Here is a 26230-nt window from a genome sequence, read left to right as displayed (position 1 = left end):
GGAAATGGTTTGAGATGGACTTTTATTTTTAACCCATGTGCTTCTATACTGATTTTTGTAAACAAAAGGAATGGATTTGTGTCTGTACTAAATAAATTTGCAACAAAAATGAGCTCATATACAGTCTTGGTTAAGGCCTCTCTTAAATAACCCATGTAATTCTGAACTCCAAAGCTCATGAAGTCGAAGAACCTTACAGAGTTCCCACACAGTGCAGAAAATGCCTTGATGTAGAAAAATATGAATGGCAGCGACACCGAGGGACTCAGAGGAGAGAAAGGGGAATAAGAAAGTGGACATTAGCACGGCTTGCATGGAGCACTGGGTGTGGTGAAAAAATAATGAATACTGTTTTTCTAAAAATAAATAAATTGGAGAAAAAAAAAAGAAAGAAAGTGGACATTAGACAAATGAATTCTGTATATTGGGAGAAGATGGCTCAAAGGGAAACATGGTTTAAAGTGCAAGATAAAGGATTTGGGGTTAGTCATCGGCAAGATCTCTTTTCAAGATCTTGCCTGTTAAAAATTGGGCTGGGTTATAATGGGTGTGTGTGTGTGTGGAATTTCATTTCCCACGGGCTGGTGTGACAACAGAAGGGCCTTGATTGTTCTATTCCTCAAGTTGGATAGAACTTCATCACCTTTGACTTCCATGGGCATGGCTACTCAGGTAAAGCACACTGAAAGACTGTTGATGTCTCCTCCTTATCTTGTATCTTTTGTCTTTGCTGGCATCAGTCAGGAGAGGACTAGCTATTGAGGGTTTCAGGAGAACCAGGGCAAAGGCAGTTTGGGGGAGCGCTGTGCCCAGGATGAAGCATTGGGCTGAGGCAACACAAAGCTCTCATCCCATTAAGCAGGGTTAAGATGGAGATTTTTACTCCTGATCACACCTTGTTCTGCCTTCTTTTATGTTCTTATTTTTTTTCTCGCTTCTTAACTTCTTTTCCGCTTTCTTAGGAGAAATATTTTGCTTATTAAGGATGGTATGAATAAATGTTTAATCATCATCCCCTTATTATACTGTACATAATGCTGGTCTAGCATTTTCTAACTTGATAAATGTATTACATTTACTTGTAAATTAAGGATATTCGTATTACAGATGGGTGTGCCATGAAAGGAATAAAATTTATGCTTAATACCATAAAGTCTTACAGGATATGCATGGCGACCCTTCCATTCTCCCCCCGCCTTTTTTGAGGTAGTCTCAATTTTCAGATTTAGTGTTCACCATTTTGTAGCACTGAAGGGCAAAAATAGATCAGGATAAATGAGCAACTGATGTTAACTCATTTGCTGGTGGCTGCTCAATCTTTTTCTTCTTCCAACACCTTGAGATACCCTCCCCCCCGCTGGAGGATAAGGAGGAATCAGCCTGAGGAATCCAAAGGCAACAGGAATTTTCAGATTCCTTAATAACACCCCAGTTCTTGTCAGGAGGTCTTCCATTTGGACACAATTTAGGAGAAAAGTTGGGAATTCAATAATTTTCAGTTTATGGGCTCTCCAGTTTCGGTTTTATCTCTGATCTCCTTAAGCAGTACACTCCTCCAACAATTTATCGCCTTTTAAGGCCATGAATTCAGAGAGCTGACAGTGAATCTGGACAAGTTCTAATATGCCCTGTGCCAACTGTAATTTAGCTGGTCCTTTGAGAGCACAAGTTTTTATTACCATAAATCTTCTGCTTCCAGGCGTCTCCCTGCTGACAACGTTGTCCAATTTTGAATCCCGACATCTTCATTTCAAAAGACCGCAAATGAAACCACAAAGGTCAGGTTTCACTGTAATTGTGGGCGACCGTGAAAAAAAAGGACCCCAGTCCTCAGGACGGAGCTGCTACCCACGACTTGCTTTGGTGAGCATGGGGCTTGGGCAGAATGTCACCGTGCAATTCAGGTGAATGATTACACCTGGCACTTGGATCATCAGGAAATATTTGGTCATATTTCAGTGTCTGACTTTGTCACTACACAAGGAGAGACAGATTTTAAATCAGAGGACTCTGATTTAGCATACATGAACACTGCATACTTCCTACTTTTGGAATGTCCTTTACTCCCCCTTTATGTAACAGATGGCTCCCCACTTTCAGATCTTATCTCAGGCAACACAAGCAACTGTACATGGCTGGCCTTTTGGTACCCTGCGTTTACCTGCAAAACGGAGAATAATGACGGCTTCTACATCGAAGAGTCATTGGCAAGATTAATTGACTTAGTGTGTGCCACGTACTTAAAAGGGGCGCCTGGCTCAAAGTAAATGCTCAACCATGGTGAGCTATTAGTATGACCTCTATCACTGTGATGGCCAAAGCTGTCTGAGCAAGACAGTCTATGTGATTCATTTGTATTTTCCTGCAGTAGCCCTATGAGTTCGGCACAACTGTTATTTTCTCTTCTACAGTGGAGGAAACTGAAGTTAGAACGGTAACTCGTTCAAGGTCACAGACTAAGTCAATGATGCACCCAGAATTTGCATCCAAGGACTCAGACTCCAGAGCCCAGACCCATCGACAAAGCCGTGGTGACAGAAGTGGAAGTGGATACTGTCAGGGCCTGGCCCTTGTTCCGTCTCTCTTATTAATTAGAGCACACTGGCCCGACATCACACTCTCAGCGTCTACATTTTGTTGCTTGAGGACTCTGTGGCCTCCAGATCCTACTTTACCCCTCAGGTGGAAGACAGATGTCAGGGAATTGGCATCCCTGGAGCAGCTGTCAATGATTGCTGTGGGTCTGTGGATAAATGCCCCAGCTTCCTTGTCCCTGCGTGGGATAACCCTTCTGCTCCCTGACTCACTTCTTCTTCTACTTCTTCTTTTCTTAAAGATTTATTTATTTATTTCAGAGAAAGAGAAGAGTAGAGGGAGAGGGAGTGAGAAACTCAAGCAGACTCCATGCTGAGCATGGAGCCCAAGAGGGGACTCGATCCCATGACCCTGAAATCATGACTTGGGCCGAAGCCAAGAGTCGGGTGCTTAACCGACTGTGCTACCCACGTGCCTCCCTGACTCATTTCTTCATTTCCTATTTTTGTTTCTTCCACATCTTTTCTTCCATAACTTACACTTGACCCTTGTCCCAGAGTCTGCTTTCGGAGGAAAGCCAACTAAGATAATTTGTTATGACACTAGGATTCCGGGATTCTAAAGATGCTGAAAGTGGAAAAGAGCAAGGGAGCAGCTAGACTCAGACAAAAGGAAAAGGCTGTGCCACAAAGCACTGTGTCCTGTGAGTACACAGTAAGGTTTCTTATGCTTGGCACTATGGATGTTTGGGGCCAGATATATTTTAGGGGGCTGTCCTGTGCATTGTAGAAAGTTGGGCAGCACCTCTAGCCTCTGTCCAATAGAAGTCAGTAGGATCACTCATTATGACAACCCAAAATGTCTCCAGATGATGCAAATGTCCCCTTTAGCAGGGTGGAAAAGTCAATCCCAGTTGAGTCAATCCCTGAGTTAGAGAAATGAGACTCATTTTTTGGAGCTTGATTGACATACTGACTCAGCAGGTATGAACTAATTCAAGAGGATTATGATGATATTAACATTACTGAGTGCCCACGTGTGAGACATTCTACTTGTTGCTCTATATATGTGCCTCATTTGATTCTCACAGCTTTTTACTGTTTATTTTTAAAAAGATTTCATTTATTTGAGTGAGTGAGCGAGAGAGTGAGTGAGCTCATGCACAGGGTTTGGGGAGAGATAGAGAAACACTCCCTATTAGCAGGGAGCCCCATGTGGGGCTCAATCCCAGGACCCTGAGATCATGACCTGAGCCAAAGGTGGATGCTTAACCCACTGAACCACCCAGGTGTCCCCATCACAGCATTTTATTGCGTCCATAATGATATGGAGGATAAGGAAAACAGGGCTCAAGGAGAGTGAGATTTGCTCAGTGTCATAAAACAAAAGAAGGACCCAGGGTTCAAATCCAGGTCTGTCAGCCTGCAAGTTTATGCCCCTTCAACTAAAATGCATTTGTTTATTCATGAATGTATCAGCGTACGCACTATTTATTGAGAATGGGCTGGGCATCTGGGATGGGCATTAACAGCAACTGCTATAACCCTAATGTTTAGCTTGGTGTTTGGCACAGAGTTGTGGCTGAAGATTTATTTCTTACACCACAATAAGCAAAATCAAACTGCATGAAATTTTAGGGGTTACTATGAAAAATTAATTACTTTTGCTAGCAAATATTTCTATATTTCAAAAAACCTTACAAATTGACTCTTGCAATACAACCTATTCAAAATTGAACATTACATATTTTGGAAAGTTCTTTTTTCCCCTTATCTCTTTGATTTGAAAAATAAAGACTTCACTTTGTAAACCCAATCTGATTATGATTTTAGTGGCTGTAATGATTTTTTGTGGGGATTCATGGGAACATGAATTCTCATGTTTTCAGAACACTATTTCCTTTCTGCTTGATTTAGACAATTAGCAAGAGGACCTTAGCTGCTTATCAGATCATAGTTTCACATGACTAGAAATTAGAAAGCAGTTTCCAAGGTAACAGAAAACCAAGATGTTTTGCCCTCCAGTGTATCAGAAGTATAAAATCGGATTCTACCTGTTTTAGTTTTTGCTAAGGTCTCAAAGGCTTATAATATAAAATAAAAAATGTTATGTACTCTCACATTTCAATGTTCCAGCGTGAGATGCTGGATTAATGCACACACACACACACACACACAGAATTTTGTACCCTTAGCTCAGTGTCAGGTTTCTGAGAGGACTGATGCTTGAGAGGCCAGGCAAGCGAGAGAGAGAGAGAGAGAGAGAGAGAGAGTTCTCTCGAACTCTGTGACATTTCCTCTTTCTTGATCCCATGATGGGGATATTCACCCCTTATAAGATAGATGATTTGCAAATGCTTTCTCCCATTAGGTTGTCTTTTCATTTTGTTGACTCTTTACTTTGCTGTGCAGAAGCTTTTTAGTTTGATATAGTTCCACTTGCTCAACTTTTTTTTTTTTTTTCGCCTGTGCTTCAGCTGTTATATCTGAAAGAATCATGGCTAAGACCAATGTCAAGGAGCTTCTTCCTCATGCTTTTTTCCCCCCTAGGAGTTTTATGGTATCAGGACTTATATTCAAGTTTTTAATCCATTTTGAGTCAGTATTTTTGAGTGGTGTAAGACAGGGTCTAATTTCATTCTGTTGCATGTGAATATCCAGTTTCCCCAACACCATTTATCCTTTCCTTCATTGCGTATTCTCGGCCTCCATGTCAAATATTAGTTAACCCATACATGCTTGGGTTTTCTTCTGGGCCCTTGATTCTGTTCCATTGGTCTATGTGTCTGTTTTTAATGCCAATACTATACTGTTTTTTTTTTTTTTACTATAACTTTGTAATACACTATGAAATCAGAAAGTGTGATGCCTCCAGCTTTTTTCTTCTTTCTCAGGATTGCTTGGGCTATTTAAAGTCTTTTATGGTTCCATACAAATTTTAGGATCACTTTTTTCTATTTTTGTGAAAAATGCCATTGGAATTTTGACAGGGATTACATTGAATCTATAGATGGCTTTGGGTAGTGTGGACATTTTAACAACATAAAGTCTTTTGATCCATGAACATGAAACATCTTTCCACTGATTTATGTTTTCTTCAATGTCTTATAATATTCACTGTAGTGATCTTTCACCCCCTTAGTTATATTTACTCCTAAGTATTCTATTCTTTCTGGTGCTGCTGTAAATGAGACTGTTTCATTTCTTTTCCAGATAGTTCATTGTTAGTGTATAGATACACACTGATTTTTGTGTGTTGATTTTGTAACCTGCAACTTTACTGAATTTATTTATTAGTTGTAACAGGTTTTCCAGTGGCAGCTTTGGGGTTTTATGCATAGAAGAGCATATCATTTACAGAGACAATTTTGCTTTTTCTTTTCTGATCTGGAGCTCCTCCCCTCGTTTTTTTGTCTTGTCTAGGTGCTCTGCCTGAGACTTCCAGCACAATGTTGAGCAAGAGTAGTGACAGTGGGCATTCCCACCTTGTTCCTGATCTTAGGGCAAAAGCTTTCAACCTTTCCTCCATGAGTATGAGGCTAGCTGTGGGTCTGTCATAATGGCCTTTATTATGTTGAGGTACATCCCTTCTATACCCAGTTTGTCGAGTTTTCATCATGAAAGGATGTTGAGTTTTGTCAAATGCTTTTTCTGCATCTATCAAGACCAGCATCTATAATCTGCTTTTCTAGTTTCATTGAGATACCACTGACACATAATACTGTGTAAGTGCGAGGCACACAACATAATGATTTTATGTATGTATAGATTGAAAAATGATGACCACATTAAGGTTAGTTAACACACTCATCATCTCACATAGTTACAACTTTTGTGTGTGTGTGTGTGGTGAAAACTTTAAGAAATCTACTCTCTTAGCAACTTTCAAATATACAATACAGTATTGCTGACTGTAGTCCCCATGCCTGACTTATTATGGAATATATTAATCTCATAAGTGGAAGTTTGTGCCCTTTGACTACCTTCACCCACTTCTCCCAAGCCCCATTTCCCACTCCCGGCGACCACTGATCCGTTCTGTTTCTCTGAGTTCGAATTTTCTTACATTCCACATAGAAGCGAGACCACGTCGTCACAAACGGGCATCTATTTTTTTAACAGGTTCCCACGTGATGGCATTGCTCTGGGTGTGGGTGGGGACCACACTTAAAGTCATAAGATTTTGAGCTACCTACCAAATATCGTGAACGTGCAGATTTTTTGAGATTCACAGTTCCCGTCAGGCTCACGCAGTCTGTGACATGAAAAACATCAAGAACCACTGCCTTAAAGAAATCAAGCTATAAGCAGCTGAGTTAAGAAGCAAATCATGAGATTTGAAAATACAAATCTGAAAAAAGAGACTAATACAGATACTCATGACGGAGACCATAGGGAGGCTCTTAATTTGTGGGAAGGAAAAAGGCTGTTCTCTGTAATGTTCCCTTTCTCTTGAGGTTGGGGAGAGAGGGGTGGGGAGTGGTTTTCTTTATTTCTCTGGCCCATTTTAAGCTCAGTGCCTCTGTGCTGTTGATTGGGCCCTCTGGAATTTTCTGGTTCTTCTGCTGCTCCCCCGCCATTTTCAGAGAGCAAGATAAGGAGACAGAAATGAAATAAAACACAAAATCTTCTGGGACAGAATGACCACCAGAGGTTGCTTTAAAACACAGATTCCCCAGGCCCCAAGCTAGAGCCTAGGAATCAGCATACGTAAAAAACACCTCACGGGTCTTTGACGTGGCCCTCCCCAACCATGTTGTGAGAAACCCTGACCTATTATTTTCCAAGTGTTATTCTGGCTTGAAGAAAACAAATTAAATCTCTAGGTGCATCACAAATCTAATTTCTCAGCTACCTGTGGTTATGAAAGCTAGGCATCTCTCTTTTCTTATTACACTTCCAGCTAGGGTCATTTCCTCCTAAGATTCGAACTCCCCTGTGCCCTGAGGTTAAGTCGGAGCATTTCTCCTTATTTGGCTTCCTAATTGCAGGGAAGAGCTACTCGGCTGTGTTTTGCAATCTCTCCGTACCCTGGAGGTGCGCCATCTCAGTGGTGGACCTAGTACTTTCTCTTTGCAGCATGTTTTGTAGCGTCAGTAAACTTTATAAAGTGCTTCAGGAGCTCTTTGGACCCGAGGCATTGCATAAAGAGATTATGCAAACAGAATGGCATCCACATTGCAGGCAGGTGGCTCTCCTGCCCTCCTACTTGCCCCAGCCCCGGGAAGAATTTGAGCACAGATCTGCTGGGAAGCCTTTGCAGAGAAAGGCTGAGCTGTCTGAAGGGTAAAGTTGATAACATGAACTGGTAACAGCTGCAGGCTGGAGGAAGCCTCGTGGGATGAGATAGCTTGAGATGCTGGATGCTAAGCTTTGAGCAGGAAAATCTATGGACTGAGGATGTAATAATATCACCATTTACTGAGCATCTACTATAGGTCAGGCGCTAAACTAGGAATCTGCCTATATACCTTTTCTTATTCCATACTCATTGCAATGCTGTGAGGAAAGTCATTTTTAATCTCCATACCACAAAAAGGGAAACTGAGGCTCAGGGCAATGTGGTGAATTTACTCCCTATAATACAACTGCTAAATGGAAAATCTCGGATTCAAAACTGTGTTTGTTCCACCACAAATGTCTTCTCGCCATCACTCAGCTCTGCCTCCATTCGTATCTGGGGTAAATGGACAGAGGAAGATGACAGAAGACGTGTAAGGCTGATGCTTCATCCCACACAAACCCCTTTCTGGCTCATTTTTATGGTGAGGGTACAGAAGGCAAGCTGAGGACAAAGCAGAAGCTGACACCTTGCAAACCCTCCCCCCACCCAGGGGATATATGTGACATTCCTCAGGCATTCCGGGCTGCCCTCAAGGAAGAACAAATATCGAACTTGTAGAGATCACAATCTTGCAAGACCCGAGTCTCCCTCAGTTTACAAATGTCCTAGTGATTTACAAGGAATAAGCTTTCTTATCAACAGCCTAACTTCCAGAGACCCATAACTCAGTTCCTGAAGCCCTAACATCATCCTCCCCTCCATAAAATCGAGGGAGGCTGAGGCAGAGGGAAATGTCAATAAAGCTGAATTTCCTCTATACCTAAAGCTCATTGACAAGGACGTGTGATAGCAGGAGTGTGATATTCCTCCGGGAAGCTCCCAACTATCTCACTGTTAATGCCTTACTAAAAGGAAAAACAACCTTAACTTGACAAATAGCAAAGCCTCAGGTATGCTGTGTGTCTTCTTTAATTCATGAGAGTTCTTTTAAAACCTCCCTTTTTCCTCACCTCCCCCATCACCATCGTATATAATCAGAGCCCCCCCCTCCCAACCCCGGGTAGCAGCTCTTTCTGCCCACGGGTCCTTGTTCCTGTGCTTTAATAAACCACCACTGTGCACCAAAGATGTCTCAGGAATTCTTTCCTGGCCATTGGCTCTGGACTCCACCCCACTGAACCTCACCTATATTCCCAAACCACATCATTTATGCCAAGTTTTGGGATATTGCTGCTGTGACAAAGGCACTACTTCTTTTAGGTTGCACAGGAAAAATATTTCCATTTCTGCCGAAGCAAAAATCTAATTTGGAAGTAAGTAGATGAGGACACTATTTTGAAAATCACAACTCAAGATCTTTTTTTTATTTCTTTTTCGATGTTTCTCCCCTCCCACTATCTTATGAGTCATAAGGTTTAGGGCTGGGGAAAGAAGGGGAGGAATCAAAGACTGTCCATAAGAAAGGGGGAAATGAACAAAAGGGGCTTCTATTCCACTGGGACAGGAAGTTTTTTGGCTTTGGGGGAAAAGATCCAAGGAAAGAGAAAGACATTTAAGAGATCAGATACCAGCGTCCTTACTTCTTCCCATGTTAATGGCTGAATCCCAAGAGGAGAAGATGCACCAGTAAAACACTCCCCATGGTTTGATGGGTGATGCCCAAAAGAGGGGGGCTCATGTCCTATCCTCCTCTATAAGACTCTGGGAAGAAAGCTCACAAGGCACTCCGCAGGCGTACAATACTCACTGGAACTCAATGTTCCAGAAGATGACCTAGGTTTTATTGAGTTCATCTCTTTGAAATGTGCCATAGGCTTCTGATCTAATCACTTTAGACGGCTTTTAATTTCGTTTTGTCAGTACAAAGAGTCCTCTTTACCAACCAGATTTGGGAAACACATCCATGATTTCTTCTCTTACTCTTTTTGTTTGAGTAGCCTAACCCAAGGAGTTGAATTTCAAAAAAGGCCAGAAGAACAAGACCTCTCCTGTGGATGCTGAAACCTATGAGCCCTTACATGCTGAAGGGTAGAAGTGGTCCCTCACTGCCTGCTCTATTCCTGACAATACCGCATGGATATGAGCCATGGCATTAACACTATGTGTTCCTAGTAATGACACCCAAAGAGAGGGCAGGCTGAGATGGCAGTGCCTCTTAGGGAGTAAGTACTTCTTTATTTGAATTCATTCATGCACATGGGATGACCTTATTTTAAGGAAATGGCGTCAGATATTGCAGTTGTTGCATGTACAGAAAGTACACGATGACCCGAGCATGTTTGGAGCTGCCTGATTTTATTATGGTGGTTCCTTGATATCATCATTATGTCCGTCCTGGCTATCAGCTTTGACACTTGTTGAACTGATTGCAAGGGAACTTCAATTTGTTCATGGTTTCTAGCGTCCATGTCCTTCAGTAGTGCCCTGCCCCATCTGGGCTTAGCTTTTTGTCTTGTCTTGGCCAATGGGAAAACAGCGTATGTGACACGAGCAAAGACGTGGAAAGTACTTGTATATCGGGGCTTGTCTTCTTGGTGCTCTTGGAATCTTACCACCAAGCCCAGGCTAGCCTACTGGAGGATGAGATACCATGTGGAAAAAAACTGGTAGTGAGCCAGCCCCAGGCAGCTGGGTAGCTGGTTATAGCTACATGTGTGAGTCCCAACCAAGGTCGACCAGGGTAGCTCAAATCAGCAGAACCACCTAGTTAAGTCCAATCTAAATTGATGACACCCAGATTCATGAGATCAATAAACAGTTGTACCTTTAAGCCACTACATGTTTAGGTGGTTTGTTACGCAACTGAATCAATACAGGTATCAAGCACATGATTTGGTCAGTCTACTCAAAATGGTTTGGGGTTGGGGGATGACCTCATGAAGGGCAGATGAATTAAACAATGCAAATTTATTAATATATTAAGAAGCAAGACTGATAGGTAGACGGGATGATTATCAGTGCATTTTCTCCTTTAGGAGAATTGCAGCCTTGATCGCAAAAATATCAGCCTTAGGGAGACAACTGCTTGATGTGAGAGCTAGCTTACTGCATCCACGTCTACTCTCGTATAGTACATTTACAAAAGGGAGAGGGAGAGAGATCTACCATGTTCAGATGCAATGAGCCTCATCTTCCCTGGAGAGGCTGGAGCCATATATATGCAGATTTTCCCACTTTGGGGTCCCCTTCCCTAGAATCCATGAGAACTGCAGCAAATATGTCTCCCTGAAGTCACAGGTTACTTGACTTATACTTGGAAATTATGATATTTTACAAATCAGCTTTTATTATAGTTTATTTCCATGGCCTTTCATGTTTAAGGTCTTTAATCCTATATATTTTAATGTTATGGGAGGAATGGATTGGGTTGAGATGGACAGTTGATGGACAGGCTACTGTACTGGTCCAGACAAGGGAAATGATTATTAAGATTAAGCTGTTGGCTGTGCAGATGGAGAGAAGTAGATGGATTTGAGTTTGGAGGTTGGGCAGTCAGGACTGGATGAAGTTGGGGGAAAAGGGAGGGATCAAGGGTGGTACCTAGTTTTAGGATGGAGCAGTTAGGTGATGCCATTTGCCATATGAGATAAATACCTTTTATCTTTGTTGTTGTCCTGTGGAAAAACATGGACACAGAGGCATTAATTAGGATGATTTGGGCACAGTTCTGGCACCACTAAACCCTTAATAAGTGTGTCAGGATTTTATTTTCATTGCCTAGTCATGGAGCTAGTCTGACTCCAAAGTCTATACTCCAAGCCAGTGCTGCTCAAAGTTTACTGTGCTTATGAATCACCTGCATACCTTGTTAACATGCAGATTCTGATTCGGCCTACAGTAGGCCTTTCAATTCTTTATTTCTCATAAGGTTCCAAGTGGTGTCAGCATGGCTAGTCCACAAACCATTCTTTGAGGGACAGGGAATGGGAACATTTACGTGAACAAGGGATTGCTATACACACTTTGATAATAGTAATGATAACTCTTTGTCAGCCATAAGAGCTGAACACTTATAGAGTGTGGGTAAAGTCTGATCCACAGCTACTCGAGTTTGTCTTTGAGGTTTCAGTTCTAAAGTGTTCATGCAAGCACTTGGGTTGGTTCCTGGAAGAGAAGAGGCAGGCTATGAAGAAGTCTCATGCAAAGAGACTGGAACACCCAAATGGGTGTTGATTAATTTGTTTTGATTTTGTGTATCCAAAGCTATGGCTTGTAGCCTTTTCGGTGAAACTGAAATGTTCAGACAAGAATTAACCTTAATCTTCTAAGAAGAAACAGAATAGTTTTCTTCGGAGCAAGGTATAGCACAACTTCCCTGGGCATTCCAATGGAGACCTAGGGCAGCCTTCTAGAGAATGCCCTTGAAATGCAAGTGACTGAATGACGTTTGATATTCTTTAATGCATAAAGACTCACCCCTCTTTAAGAAGCTATCTCTAGTAGTTGACAGAAGATAAAGAGCTACAGAAGCTATCGCAGGCTGTCAGAAAATATCCAACTACATTAGTACAGGATCAGTTGGCTTGCGCAACAATTTAACCCAGGATGCTGTTGACAGATTTCTTAAGCAGCTCCATCAAACTGCATGCAACCTGACAGCATTTTTAAGTACTGAGCCCACATTTTTTGTCAAAGAAAAACATTTTAAGCTGATTTCTCTCGGGCGGGGGGTGTCAAGGTGTAAAATAGCTTTCATGGGCTGTCAGAGGAATCATGGTGAGTTAGCATCAGAAGTGATTTTGATCACCAAACTTCAGGGCTGGAAAAAATGGAGAATCCACAGAAGTCACAAAATCTCAGAGCTGGGAGGAACTGAACAATGGAGAAAGGTGGGACTCAAAGAGGTAAAACGACTCAGAGTAAGTCACACAACTAGTGAATGACCATCCTGAGTATTGGTTCCTGACACAATTGATCGACTTAACACTAATCATTTTGTTAAACCCTACGAACTGGAATTTTGCAGAGCCCACATTGTCCATGGCGGGATTTTTATTTTATTTTTTATTTTTAAAAAGATTTTATTTATTTATTTGAGAGAGACCACAAGTAGGCAGAGAGGCAGGCAGAGGGGGAGGGGGAAGCAGGCCCCCTACTGAACAGGAAGCGGGTTTCCATCTCCAGACCTTGAGATCACAATCTGAGCCAAAGGCAGATGCTTAACCCACTGATCCACCCAGGCGACCCTCCATGGAGGGATTTATTAAAGAACTGGGGGGATAGGGTAAAAAGCGGCCCTCCATGTATAGATAGAAGGCTTTGGCCATCTTCTGTCTTCGAAAAAAAAGCTTTAGAAGCATTCCACATTCCACAAATAGGAGACCCCTGACATTATCTCCCTTCTTCCCAGGAGAGTTTAAATCAGATGAAGAAATTTCTTTCTTCTGAAGGTTAACATGAGCTAAAAGGTGCTCATGAGAAAGAAGGAAAGATGGTCCTTGCTTCATGAGGTTTCCTACCTAAAGAGTTTTTTTTTTAGGGATGACAAAGGTATGTTGCATACAATAATTATATAAGAAAATTATTTAATTTTTATGCCTTTGATCTTCTCTGATTTTAGTTCTGTTTTTCTGAAGCTCTATAGTAAAATTCCTGTAGAAAAATACTAAGTCCTCTTTTACATTACCTAAGGAAAGAAGGGTATTGACTCCTACCTAGGCGACAATAGCCAGGACCCTCCCTTGCAGGACTCAGGCACAACACCCAGCATGGCACTCAAGGCCACTAATGATCCGGCTCCTGCCCTGCCGACACACACCTACTATTTAGCCATGGGAAACCCTATTTCTTTTCAAAATGCATCTTCCTTTTCCCTCCCTCTGTTTCTTTGCACTTGCCCTTCAATCTGCCTGGAATATCCAAAACCCCCTCCCTTCTACCCTAACGTTTGCTCATCCGGTTAGACCAGGTCAGGGTCTCCTCCTCTGTGAAGGCACCTGCAGGGTCTGTGGTCAGAAGCAGTGGCTCTCTCTTCTTGCTATTTAGAGCACTCTGATCTTACTTGAGCCAGAGGGTCCTGTAATGACTCATTTACATGTGTGTCTCTCCACAGTGATGGGCAGGCCCAGGCTGCTTGTGAGTCGCCAGGAGAGCTCCCGAAAAACTACTGCTCTCCTGGCCTACACCCCTAGAGATTCTGATTTGAAAGGCACAGGTTGGGCTGAGGGTCACTAGGACCCCTTTATGCAGCAGCTTCCCTAGGTGATTCTAATGTGCAGCCAGCAATGAGGAATACTGTGATTAGAAGGTCAGCTCTTTGCAGACCCTAGGCTTATTTGTTTTTTTCATTAACTCCCCCCTTAGTGCTCAGAAAGTGCCTCCAACGAACTTAGGTGAACTCAGAAAGTGAAGCCAGTCAAAATCGGCCCCTCTCAACACACAATTGCTTACTTCATTGAATGATCCATGTTTCAAAGGGGATTTAAGTCCAAGGAATAGGGGGAGACACGTACGCAAACTTCATAGAGGAAAATGGGGCCAACGTTTATATCTTCCAGCGATATGACTGCTGGCATCCAAATACACTATTTAAAAAATAAACCTACAAGGAAGCTGCCTAGAGAATCATTGGTTTGCCACTAAGGACGGCAGAAGAGTGAGGCGGTACGTTTAGAGTTTATTGAATCCCTCATGAGACCCATTCCTGGAAGAGCTGTGTCCCACTCCCAGCAATGTCACTTACTAGTTCTGTGATCTTGCTCAAGGTACTTCACCTGTCTGTCCTCATTCTTCCCATCTGCAAAGTGGGATGCTGATGTCATTACTGGTAACTGGCTTCCTAGGATTATCGTGATGATTCAGTAAATTAACATACATAAAGCACCTAAAACAATATCTGGTATATAATAAACTCCCAGTGAATGTTAGCTCCTTTTATTATTGTTATTATTATTATTGTTGTTGTTGTTGATGTTATTTCTAGGGGAGGTAGAGGCTTTGCTGGAGCACGAAGCTGACGAGTGAAGCCAGTTACCCAGCAGAGAAATAGATAAATGCGGTCTTACTGTTGTCCTCTCCTCTCTGTTATCTAGTATCCTTGATCTAACGTGTTAGAAGGAGTGATGCCTTTATCTTTAAAGTATAAATGAAAAGAGTTTGGGAGATGCCTTGGGGCACCTTGTCCATTCAACTAGAGAATGACCAATGATGGCGCTCAGCTTTTCAATGGGAAGCCTCAAGTGCATCTTTTAAGCACAACTGGCTTGGGGGCTTTGGCCCAGAATATCCTTGCTTCCCTACAGTCCTGCTGGGGGCAATTTCAGGTTTAAAGTCATATATATGACTTTAAAGGAGATATATCTATCTCCTTCTCTATCCGTTGTTTTTCTTAGGTAATGCTGGGAACCTAGCACATATTTCCGTTAAAGTCATTTCCTTCAGAAATCCTATTGATTCACAGAAAATATATTTTATGACATCTTCTCTGAACTTCTAACATGACTTTGGAGAAGTAACCCTTTGCCACTACGTGGTTCTATCTAATGGAGAATACAGAGAATATGGCATGTCAGACAGAAATCACAGCACCTCTGGGTTCAATCTCAGCATGAAAACCACATTTTTGTTTTCTTTTTCTTTTTAAGATTTTATTTATTTATTTGAAAAAGAGTGAGAGCTAGAGATAGAGAGAGAGAGAGAGCACACAGAGGGAGAGGAAAAGAGAGAAACACACTTCCCTCTGGACAGGGGGCCTCGACACGGGCTTGATCTCAGGACTCTGGGATCATGATCTGAGCTGACGGCAGATGCTTAACCAACTGAGCCCCACAGGCCCTGAAAACCACATTTTCAATTGATAGGCCTAGTTTAATTCATTAAGAAAATAAAGATATTTTATAGATTTAATATTTTGGCATAGGAATCCCTCAGAATGTGGCTGTACTTGGAGATAGGGCCTTTAAAGAGGTAAATGAGGGCACCTGGGTGGCTCAGTGGGTTAAGCCGCTGCCTTTGGCTCAGGTCATGATCTCAGGGTCCTGGGATCGAGTCCCGAATCAGGCTCTCTGCTTAGCAGGGAGCCTGCTTCCCTCTCTCTCTCTCTCTGCCTGCCTCTCTGTCTACTGTGATCTCTCTCTGTCAAATAAATAAATAAAATCTTAAAAAAAAAAAAGAGGTAAATGAAAGCGAGGCCATTGGGGTGGGTGCTAAGCCAGGCTGACAGGTGTTTTTAAAAGAAAAGTAGATTAGGACACACAGAGAGACATCAGCAGGAACACCACTGGATAATCACGTGAAGAGGTAGCAAGAGGTTGCCACCCACAAACCAAGGAGAGAGCCCTTAGAAGAAACCAACTCTGCCAGCACCTTGGATTTCCAGCCTCCAGAAGTGTGAGGAATGGAAATTTCTAGTGGGATTTTGTTACGACAACCCTAGTGAATCCTCCCCTTGTCCCAGTTCTGATCCCAAGGTATTGGATCAGCACTATTCTGGTCTGTTCTTTCTCTTTCTGGATGGATATTGCCGGCAATGGGCACGAGGGTGATCACTCTTTGGTCCACCCAGCCCCAGGTGTGCAAAGCATCATTTACGCAAGCATGTCATATCCAGAGTAGTCTCAGCCTCCCACAGGGCTGAGCCCTTGTGTAATGTTGCAGCCTCTTCTGACCCAGCGCCCTTGTCCCCTCCTCCAGAGTATGGCAAGGTCTCTGCCATGACTATTAAATCAGATCAAGAGTTTATTTCTCATCGGTTCACTCTGTAAAATTCATTTGAGAGACCTCGGCTCTAACTGCAGCTTTACTGCTTGTCTTGCTTAAGACGACAAATTTTAGCCATGCTGGCAAGTAAATCATTTTTGTGGCCACATTATGCTGACTAATACAACATAATCTCAAATTAATTTATTCAAAAGAGTACATTCCCAGCCCAAGCATATTCAGCATGTTCACAGCTTTCCTGTTTCCAATGGGAGATCATCAACGCATCTATTAGGACTTTTGCATAAGTCCTACAACTAACTATGCAACTTCTTTTTTTAATTAAAAAAATTTTAAAAAAAAGATTTTATTTATTTGACAGACAGAGATCACAAGTAGGCAGAGAGGCAAGCAGAGAGAGAGGAGGAAGCAGGCTCCGTGCTGAGCAGAGAGCCTGATGCGGGGCTCGATCCCAAGACCCTGGGATCATGACCTGAGCCGAAGGCAGAGGCTTTAACCCACTGAGCCATCCAGGCGCCCCAAATTTTTAAAAAAATTTTTAAAAATTTTACTCATTTATTTGTGAGAGAGAGTGAGAGGGAGAGAGAGAGAGAGCATGAGACAGGGGAGGGTCAGAGGGAGAAGCAGACTCCCTGCTGAGCCGGGAGCCCGATGTGGGACTTGATCCCGGGACTCTAGGATCATGACCTGAACCAAAGGCAGTCATGTAACCAACTGAGCCACCCAGGCACCCTATGCAACTTACTCTTGAGAAGATTCCCTGTAAATTAGCTGATACTTGTTTTCCTTTTCTCAACTTCCATGGACAAATAATTAAAACCAGTTAACAATTACAATAACAACACTTAAAATGATATATAACAAACACTGAACATTTCCTTGGGTGAGACATTGTGGTATACAGTTACTCTTGTATTGCTCATTCATTACTTAAAAAATAATTTTATGCATTAGTTGCTGTCAATATCTTCATTCTTCAAATGAGGAAATAGAAATGTAAAGAGGTTGCCAAAACTTGCTATAGGACTTTATGGAATAAAAGACAAAGTTCACACAGCGTTTTTACCTCTTGTCTGTGTTACCATCAGATTTTTTTTGTTTGTTTTGAGAGACAGAGAGAAAGAGAGGGAGACTGAATGGAGGGGAAGGGCAAAGGGAGAGAGGGAGAAGAAGAATCTCAAGCAGGCTCCACACCCAGTGCAAAGCCCAGTGGGGCGCTTAATCTCACAACCCTGAGATCATGACCTGAGCCGAAATCAAGAGTTGGACGCTTAACTGACTGAGCCACCCAGGCAGCCCCATCGGTATTTAATGTATTTTATTTTTAATAACAAAAAGTGTTTATAAAATCTGCACATATCTGGGGAACAGTGTGATGCAATGAGGGGAGAAACATACTCTTTAGAACCAGACATGGTTGGCTTAAAATCTTGGCTCAGCTCTTGACTAATTCTATGACCTTGGAAAAATTATTGCACTTAGCTAAGCAACAGTAGATTCAACTATCAGTGTGGTTCTTATGAAACCTCTCACAGTAGGGACATATATTTTGGCTGCTTTGGGGTAGATACTTAGGAGCTGAATTACTGGGAGGGAGGTATGGTACAAATTTATATTTAACTTTTTAAGATACTACCATCCTATTTTCCAAAATGGCAGTGTTATTTTAAATTCCCATCAGCAGTGTATGAGTTCCTGTTTCTTGACATTTGTTATGGTCTGCTGTATTGATTACAGCTGTTCTAGCCATTGTAGTGGGTATGCAGTGGTGTCTCATGGTGATGTGAATTGAATTTGCTTTCCCTTAATGACCAATAGTGATGAGCATCTTTTCATGTTCTTAATATTCATTTGTATATTTCCTTTGCTAAAATGTCTATTCAGATCTTTTGCCAATGTTTTAATTGGGTTGTTTGTCTTATTGATTTGTAAGAGTTCTTTGTAGTTTCTGGATAAAAGTCTGCTGGAATCCTTTTGCATTAGTTCTGAATTTTCCAACATCAAGTGCACCACACTATGCAGAATATCTAATAAGTATTTGACAAGAATGACTCTGACAATGCTATTCAATTCAGTTTAGTTGAACAGATTGTTATTGAGTTGTGACTATGTGGTAAGCATATTCTAGGCACTGGAGATTCAGTAGAGAATATAACAGACAAAATCTCTGCTCTCCAAGAAGTGAGGGTTCGTCATTAATGGTTGCATGGCTGTAGGGTAGAAAAGACTGGAATTTGTGCTGGACAGTCCCCTTTGAGGCTCAGGCTCTCGGCTCCTACTCTCTACAGCCTGGGCACAAGTGTAGTGAAACATGCTGAACTTCTGTTCAAGAATCTCATTCCTAACATGGCTAAAATTGCTTTGATCACATTTGGCATCATGGAAATCCTCAATTCCAGGAGTTCTCCATATTTCAAAGTGAAAACTGGCATGGAGTACAACTATACTTAGTTAGGTTAATCCTATAGAAGATACTGTTTTTTACATGCCGTATACATACAACCCTGAATTTTCCTTCAAAAGCTTAACCTCTGCCAGAAACTTACGAGCTGGGTCATAGTACTCTCTTTCTCTAACACAACACTCTCCTTTTCTGTTTTTCCATATTGTTGGCCTAAAACCCCTTCCTCAGAAGTTCTGGGGACCAATCTTACCAGATCTATAGGTAGGGAATTCGATTCCGTATCTTTAGGAAGTAGGCTACTGAAAGATCAATGGAGTCAGTTGCCTTGATGTCAAAGGAGTTTCTCTGCGATGGCAGAGAGGCCGGGAAACCTTTGATTACAATGCGTCCCCAGCCTGCCCTTCGATTAGCAGCAGTCCCAGCAGGCATTTCTGGTGATGGCGGCTCCCCGCCATCTCAGCTCACAGCAGCTTCCGGGAACAGCTCCTCCTCGTGGATGCAGCTTTCTCAATGGCGGCTCCCAGCTGCTTCTGCTGCTTGCTCTCTGGAGTTCTACCCTCCCGGACCACTTCTGGCAACTCTCTCCACAAAAGTTCACTGTTGAGCCTCTTCTGCTCTTTCAAAATGTGCTTTACACAGAGCTGTTTTTAGGATGAGAGCTGGCTGTTACATCCCAGGCGGCCACAAATGGAGCTGCACCCTCTGGCTGTGCTGTGACCTTTCTGCTTTTTTCCTGCTCCAGGCCTCCCGGGAGGCCATGGACTAGGTGGAGAGGCAGCATCCTCATGGAGTTGGAGGCACAGAATTTGGTAGCAGGCGGACCTATGGCCTGAGGCAGGCTCTGCCTCTTCTTAACCACATGATCTTAGGCAAGTGACTTAATCTTAGTAGTCCTCAGTTTCCTTTTCTATAAAATGGGGGGGATACATCTTCCTATCTCCTGGGTTACTTTGAGGAGTCAAGGAAAAGCAAATAATAATATCATAGTAGCTAATATTTACTGGGTTCTGATAATGGGCCAGCTATTATGATAATTTGACACCGAATAAATACTGCTTGAATAACCAAACAATGGAAGGAACTCGCAAACAGCCCTAAGTTCTTCACATGCGGTTTAAGGACATCCTAGAAAATTGGCAGAAGCAACAACTGCTTGCTCTTTCCAGAACACTGCCATGTCTTTACTTCCACCTTTCCCATTTGCATAGCTGGAGTGCTCTTCTTCCCTCCTTCACGGGGGGGGGGGGGGGGGGGGGGGCGGGGACCACTCAGCTTTCAGATCTACCTTAAATGTCATATATCATGTACGACATATGTCCCCAGCCATCCCCATGTGCATTTACCTAATATTTACCCCCCGTATTGCATTATAATATTTGCCTGTCTTCTTTACCAGACTTAGAATTCTTGAGACAGAAATTTTGCCTTATCTATCTAAACGCTTTCCTGCCAGCATGTACTCAGTGTAGAAAGTTATTTGAGATATTTTGGTTTTTTTTTTTTTTGGTATATGTATTATATGTTCAAAATCTTGTGTTTTATATTTACAGCACATCTCAGTTTGGATTAGCCACATTTCAAGGGCTTGGTAGACACATGTAGCGAATAGATACTGGACTGGACAGCTCCATCTCTCATATTCTCCTGGCCTTTGTGCACATCAATTATAGCACTTAAAACAGATATTACAAATTAACTGTTCCTGTGTCTGTTTCCTATGAGCACTTCTAGGATGAGGATTTTGCTTTACTTGCCTTTACATCCCCATTCCCTGATGTAGTGCTTACCCTATTGTAATTTCTCAAGAAATAATTATCAAATGAAGATTACAGATATCATTTATTGGGTGACTACTAAGTGCCTGGGACTTTGTACCTGATATTTCTTTTCATCATTACAAAAGCTTGCTTGGTCATCCCCAGTTTGCCAATAATGCAATGGTGACTCAGAGAGTTGTTTTTTTTTTTTTTAAAGATTTTATTTATTTGACAGAGAGACAGAGATCACAAGTAGTCAGAGAGGCAGACAGGGAGAGGAAGGGAAGCATGTGGGGCTCGATCCCAGGACTCTGGGATCATGACCTGAGCTGAAGGCAGAGGCTTTAACCCACTGAGCCACCCAGGCGCCCCGCAACTCAGAAAGTTTAAGAGACTTCCTAAAAGTTATGAAGTTTAAAGAAGCAAAGCTGGGATTTTAAGAAGAAAACTTTCGAGCAAAATTTTCTGGCTCGAAAACTGGAACATAGCTGGGGTGCTTGGGTGGCTTAGTGGGTTAAGCATCTGACTCTTGATTTCGTCTCGTCATGATCTGAGGGTCATGGGATTGATCTCCCCTGTTGGGCTCCATGCTGGGCATGGAGCTTGCTGGAGACTCTCTCTCTCCCTCTACCCTGCCCCAAATAAATAAATAAATCTTTAAAAAAATAAATTTGGAACACGGCTCTCATCAGTGCATGTGGGTTCCATCCCAGCTTCATTTCTAATTGGATGATCTTTGGCGTAACATTGAACCCCTTGAGCCTCAGGTTCCTCTTTGTAAAACGAATGAACTGAAATATCTAATGTCTAGGGTCTCTTTTAGTTTTGCTCGCTGCAATTATAACTTCTTACATATAATTGAGTCAATTTTTCTCCATATCTAAGTAGTTTCCCAGAGAATAAACTATCTCCCAAATTAGGCACACTTATGTCACTTGGTTACCTCCAAAAGAGTGACTATATATTCACCTGATTTTATTGTAGGAACTGTGAATAAAAATTAAATTTTTATGAATAGAATTCTTTTTCTTTTCCATAGTGCATGAAAAAGTAAAGGCTGTTTTATTGTCATCCTTACTTGATTCTAATGCTTTAACACTGGTTTCCCCATTTAATTAATTTAAAGAACTCTAACGAACCTTGTGAGCCTATGCCTAATTTTAACAAGGACAGCATTTGTTTTCCCCTGAATATTCTCTCCCCAGTTCTCATAATCTTCCCTTCACTAGCTGACATTTAAAAACGAAGCTCAGGGGCACTATAAAAAAACCCTTACATTGAAATGAAATTAGGTGGGAAAGTCTCCCAGAGTCCCTTCCAGCCTTAACTTCATTTCCTACAAATTGTGTAATGGTGGCATTACATATTCAGGGGTTTTTGGAAGTGGAACTCATAAGCAGTTGATGGTGGTGGAATGAGTTGCCCTCTACATGGTTCTAGAGAAGGGGCTGGTGAACAGCCTGAGGGCAAAATCCAGCTTGCAGCTGGTGTTGGTAAATAGTTTTATGGCACACAGCTACGCTTAGTTGTTTATGGACTCTCTACTGTTGGGGGCTATATAGAAAAATATTTGTTATCTAGGCCTTGACAGGAAACGTTTGTTGACCTCTGTTTATAGAGTACATTGCTTTGGTTTGCTAAGTATCTGTGGGAACAGCCTCTGCCATCAGGTATATCAAGATTAGTGGCCTAATTCTTCAGGGGAGTTCACAAAGAGCCCAGCTGGAACCCAGGTTTGGCAATAAAAAGTTTGAGAAGAAGAAATAGACTCTGGATTTACACTGCTGGATGAAAAAGTTACTTCACTTTGGTTGATATACAAACGGGAAACAACGTGTTTGCAGTTTAGGAGGAGTTTAATTCTAGAATTTTCTTTCTTTCTTTCTTTTTTTTAAAGATTTATTTATTTTTAGAGAGTGAGAGTGCATGCGTGAGCAGGGGGAGGGGCAGAGGGAGAGAATCTTTTAAGCAGATTCCCTGCTGAACGAGGAGCCTGACACACATGGAGCGCCATCCCACAACCCAAAAGATCACAACCTGAGCCGCTGAAACCAAGAGTTGTACACTTAACCAGCCAAGTCACCCAAGTGCCCCAATTCTAGAATTTTCTACTTAACATTTTTTGTGACCTTACTAGGTAAGGAAAGTAATTTTTACCAGCCTCCTTGTCTTTAGTTCCAATATATGACTGATAGTATATACCTCCTAGGGCTGTATGAGTCTTAAATGAATTAATATACACAAAGGACTTAGAGCCTGGCACTCAAAGAACACTAGCCATTATTAGGTAACTATTTCTAAGGAAGAAAAGCATACCGAGAAAATAATTTTCCCCTGAAGTTACTCTGGATTTCAGTTTAGAGGATGAACTTAATCAGTTACTACAAAGACTACATTTCTTTTCCTTGTCATGTAGAATCCTGTGGTGACATCACACCAGAAAAAAAATTTATATAAGAGAAAATTAATTACATTTGGCGGGGACTCTTATTTGTTTATTATCAAAACATGTTCTGATGATGTTCTGATGATAGCCAGAGGGAAGTAATATACAAACCAAAGCAAACCAGCAAATTTGAACATTATTTTCTGAATATGATATATATTAGGGAATGTATGCTGTTTGACAGATACCAAGTCTTTGGGGGCTCCAAGAGAGGCATCCATCATCCCACAGAACAAAATGAAGCTATCAAATGGGGGCAAACATGGCTATCTATTCTAAGCGTCGTCAGTGCTAGTCGTTGTTTTGGCTTGAAGGAAATCACAGCTGCTTAGTGCCCCGTGCACATTCCCTCAGCACTGATGCACATGGGTGACAGCTTGACTTTCAACTGCCAGCCCCTGAGATCTTGCAAAGATCTCTCTGGCCACCAAATCCCTCTGTCTATCCACATACAATAGGCCTGGTATGCCAGATACTCAGCACCCCCCAGGTGCAGCCCTCAACCACTTCTAGTGGGAAATGGTGGACAGATAACCTAGCCCTTTCGCTCCTCGGATGTGAGGTTTCTGAGGAGGGTGCTTTATCCTGGCTCCCAGAACTTTCCGGTGGGATTAAGCTCCAGCTTTCCAAAGTAGTAACATGCTTCACCACAAGCCCTTTCTTGGCTTTCTTCCCTGTCCCATCTCACTTCCCTACGCGTCTCAAATGTTCCCTGGGATTACCTCCAAAATACATTTCCTGTATTTGAGTTCCTATTTCAGAGTCAGCTTCTGGAGACATGGATGTGAAGATATGTTTTTAACTGTACCTTAGTGGTTTATTTCCCTTTATTATTCATAGAAGAACTCATAAGCACATAATTAAATAGGTTAGCTATAGAATGACCAACCATTTTTACCAAAAAATCCCCCCAGCTGATTTCCATACAAGAATCAGTTGGCTTGATTTTCACATGTGTGAAGGCAAAGTATGGTGGATATAAAGTCTAGACTCACTTAGCAAAAGACTCTGAAAGATCTTGAACCTTTTCCTAAGTTCAGAAAGTGAATCATAAACTTGTTTGGTGTGCAGGGAAATATATTTGTTCCAGTATCCAAAACAATTTACTTTCTATAAAATTCACCCAAACTTTCTATGTTGGCTATTATCAGTTTGTTTCCATTTTTGGAAACAAAAGAGAACAACCACATATTTATAGCTGTAGAAAGGATATTGAGCAGGGGGTCTTAATTCTCAGTCTGTTGATAGCAATGATTCACAGTTGGGTTTTTGGGGAATCAGTGAAATCTCTGGAATTTTCTACAAAATGGGACCCATGTGCATTTTTTTAAGAAGAAAATTCCCTGAACTTGCATCAGATTCTCAACAGTATCTATGAACCAAAATATATGGGAGAGGCCAACCACATTAAAGATACCAGAATTGATTAGCAAGGGCCTTTAAATGCATCCTCAAGGAAATCTTTGACAATATTAAAGAATAAAAGTTTTAAGACTCTGGTTCTGATCACAGCAGAATTATGACTCTCAGATTTACCTTTCTGTGATAAACAACGATCAAACTGGACAAAATATATGAAGCAACTGATTTAAGGCAGTAGACAAAACATGGTTTTGATCTTTGAGAGGAGATACATGAGGTAAGCTCTATATTTACTCTGCTTTCTACTTTGGTGAACTTTCTAGATTGCAGCATGGGGGTGTAGCTCCAACAGTGAATAACAGTCTTGTTCTGCTTAGGAAACAGAGATCAGATTTCTGGACTATTCAGCTGGCTGGAATATGCTGGAGAGAGGGACCTGAGCACAACAGGAGTTTCAGAAACCTGCATAGGTGACCCCTTGAATTTGTGGTCAAATATAAGCTGTATACGCATAGGGGAAAACTCTATGGGGTCTAGCAGAGAATAGCTACTGGGAATAGGGGTGATGAAAGAGACAAGGTTGGTTCAATTGGCAAAAATGAAGGGATTTTGCTCAGAGCTCTGGTCATTCAGTTGAGACCCTAGAAGGACCATGCCTAGGGCTAGAGTATTCTAGTCCTAGAGGAAGGGCTACTATAGACTCACCCTAGCAAATCTGAAGCCAAGCTTCAACACATTCAAGCTGATCTACCAAAATTTATTTACTAGCCAAAATAAAATCCAACACTTTTTATAGGAAGACAACCAAATCTGGACTTTAAAAAACCACAGCATTCATGATGCCAAGTGTACATGTAAAAAAAGTTGCAGTATGTGTGAATAAACAGAGAAATCTGAGACATAAGCAGGAGACATATTCAGAGATCACATAGCTACTGGAATCAGTGGGTAAGGGCTATAAAATACCTATTACAAATACAAATATTAAGAAAAATGAAAAAAAAAATCAATGCTTTTTTAAACATGGAAAAACAAACTATCCAAACTGAAGCACCAAGAAAAAAAACCAGACCAAAAAGTAAAACATCTGTTGTACCCATACCAGGAGGTATAACAGTAAATATTTTGATTAAAAAAAAGAAGAGAAGGGCATCTGGGTGGCTCAGTCAGTTAGGCATCTGACTTCAGCTCAAGTCATGATCCCAGGGTCCTGAGATCGAGGCCCAAGGAAGGCTCCCCCCTCAGTGGGGAGCCTGCTTCTCCCTCTCCCCCTGTGTGTGCGCTCTCTTTCTCAAATAAATAAATAAAATCTCAAAAAAAAATCCTAGCAGTTTTCTATATAAGAATTACCAAGCTGACTCTAAAATATGTCTGTGAATATAAAAAGATCTGGGCTGGTCAAAGGATCTTTAAAAAGAACAACAAATTTAGAGGATTCCCATTCCCTGATTTTAAGAATTACTACAACTCAATAGTAATCAAGAGAGTATGGTATTGGCATAAAAACAGACAAATAAATCAATGGATCAGAACACAGTGTTCATGAACAGATGCACACATTATGGTCAAGTGACTTTTGGCAAAGGCGTTAGGTATTTTGAAGGGGGAAAGAATGGTCTTTTCAACAAATGGTTCTAGAACAACTCTGCCACAACTTGTCACAATATCCATGTGAGAAGAAGTAAAATTTAATGACCGGATCATACCACAAACTGCCTCATATCACACATCACTATAGCATATAACATAAAGTTAATTCAAGATAGATCACAGACTCAAACATAA

Source organism: Neovison vison, chromosome X (assembly GCF_020171115.1).
Source record: "Neovison vison isolate M4711 chromosome X, ASM_NN_V1, whole genome shotgun sequence".
Taxonomy (NCBI): Eukaryota; Metazoa; Chordata; class Mammalia; order Carnivora; family Mustelidae; genus Neogale; species Neogale vison.
The sequence above is the reverse complement of the archived record's forward strand: the minus strand, read 5'-3'. Positions refer to the sequence as shown.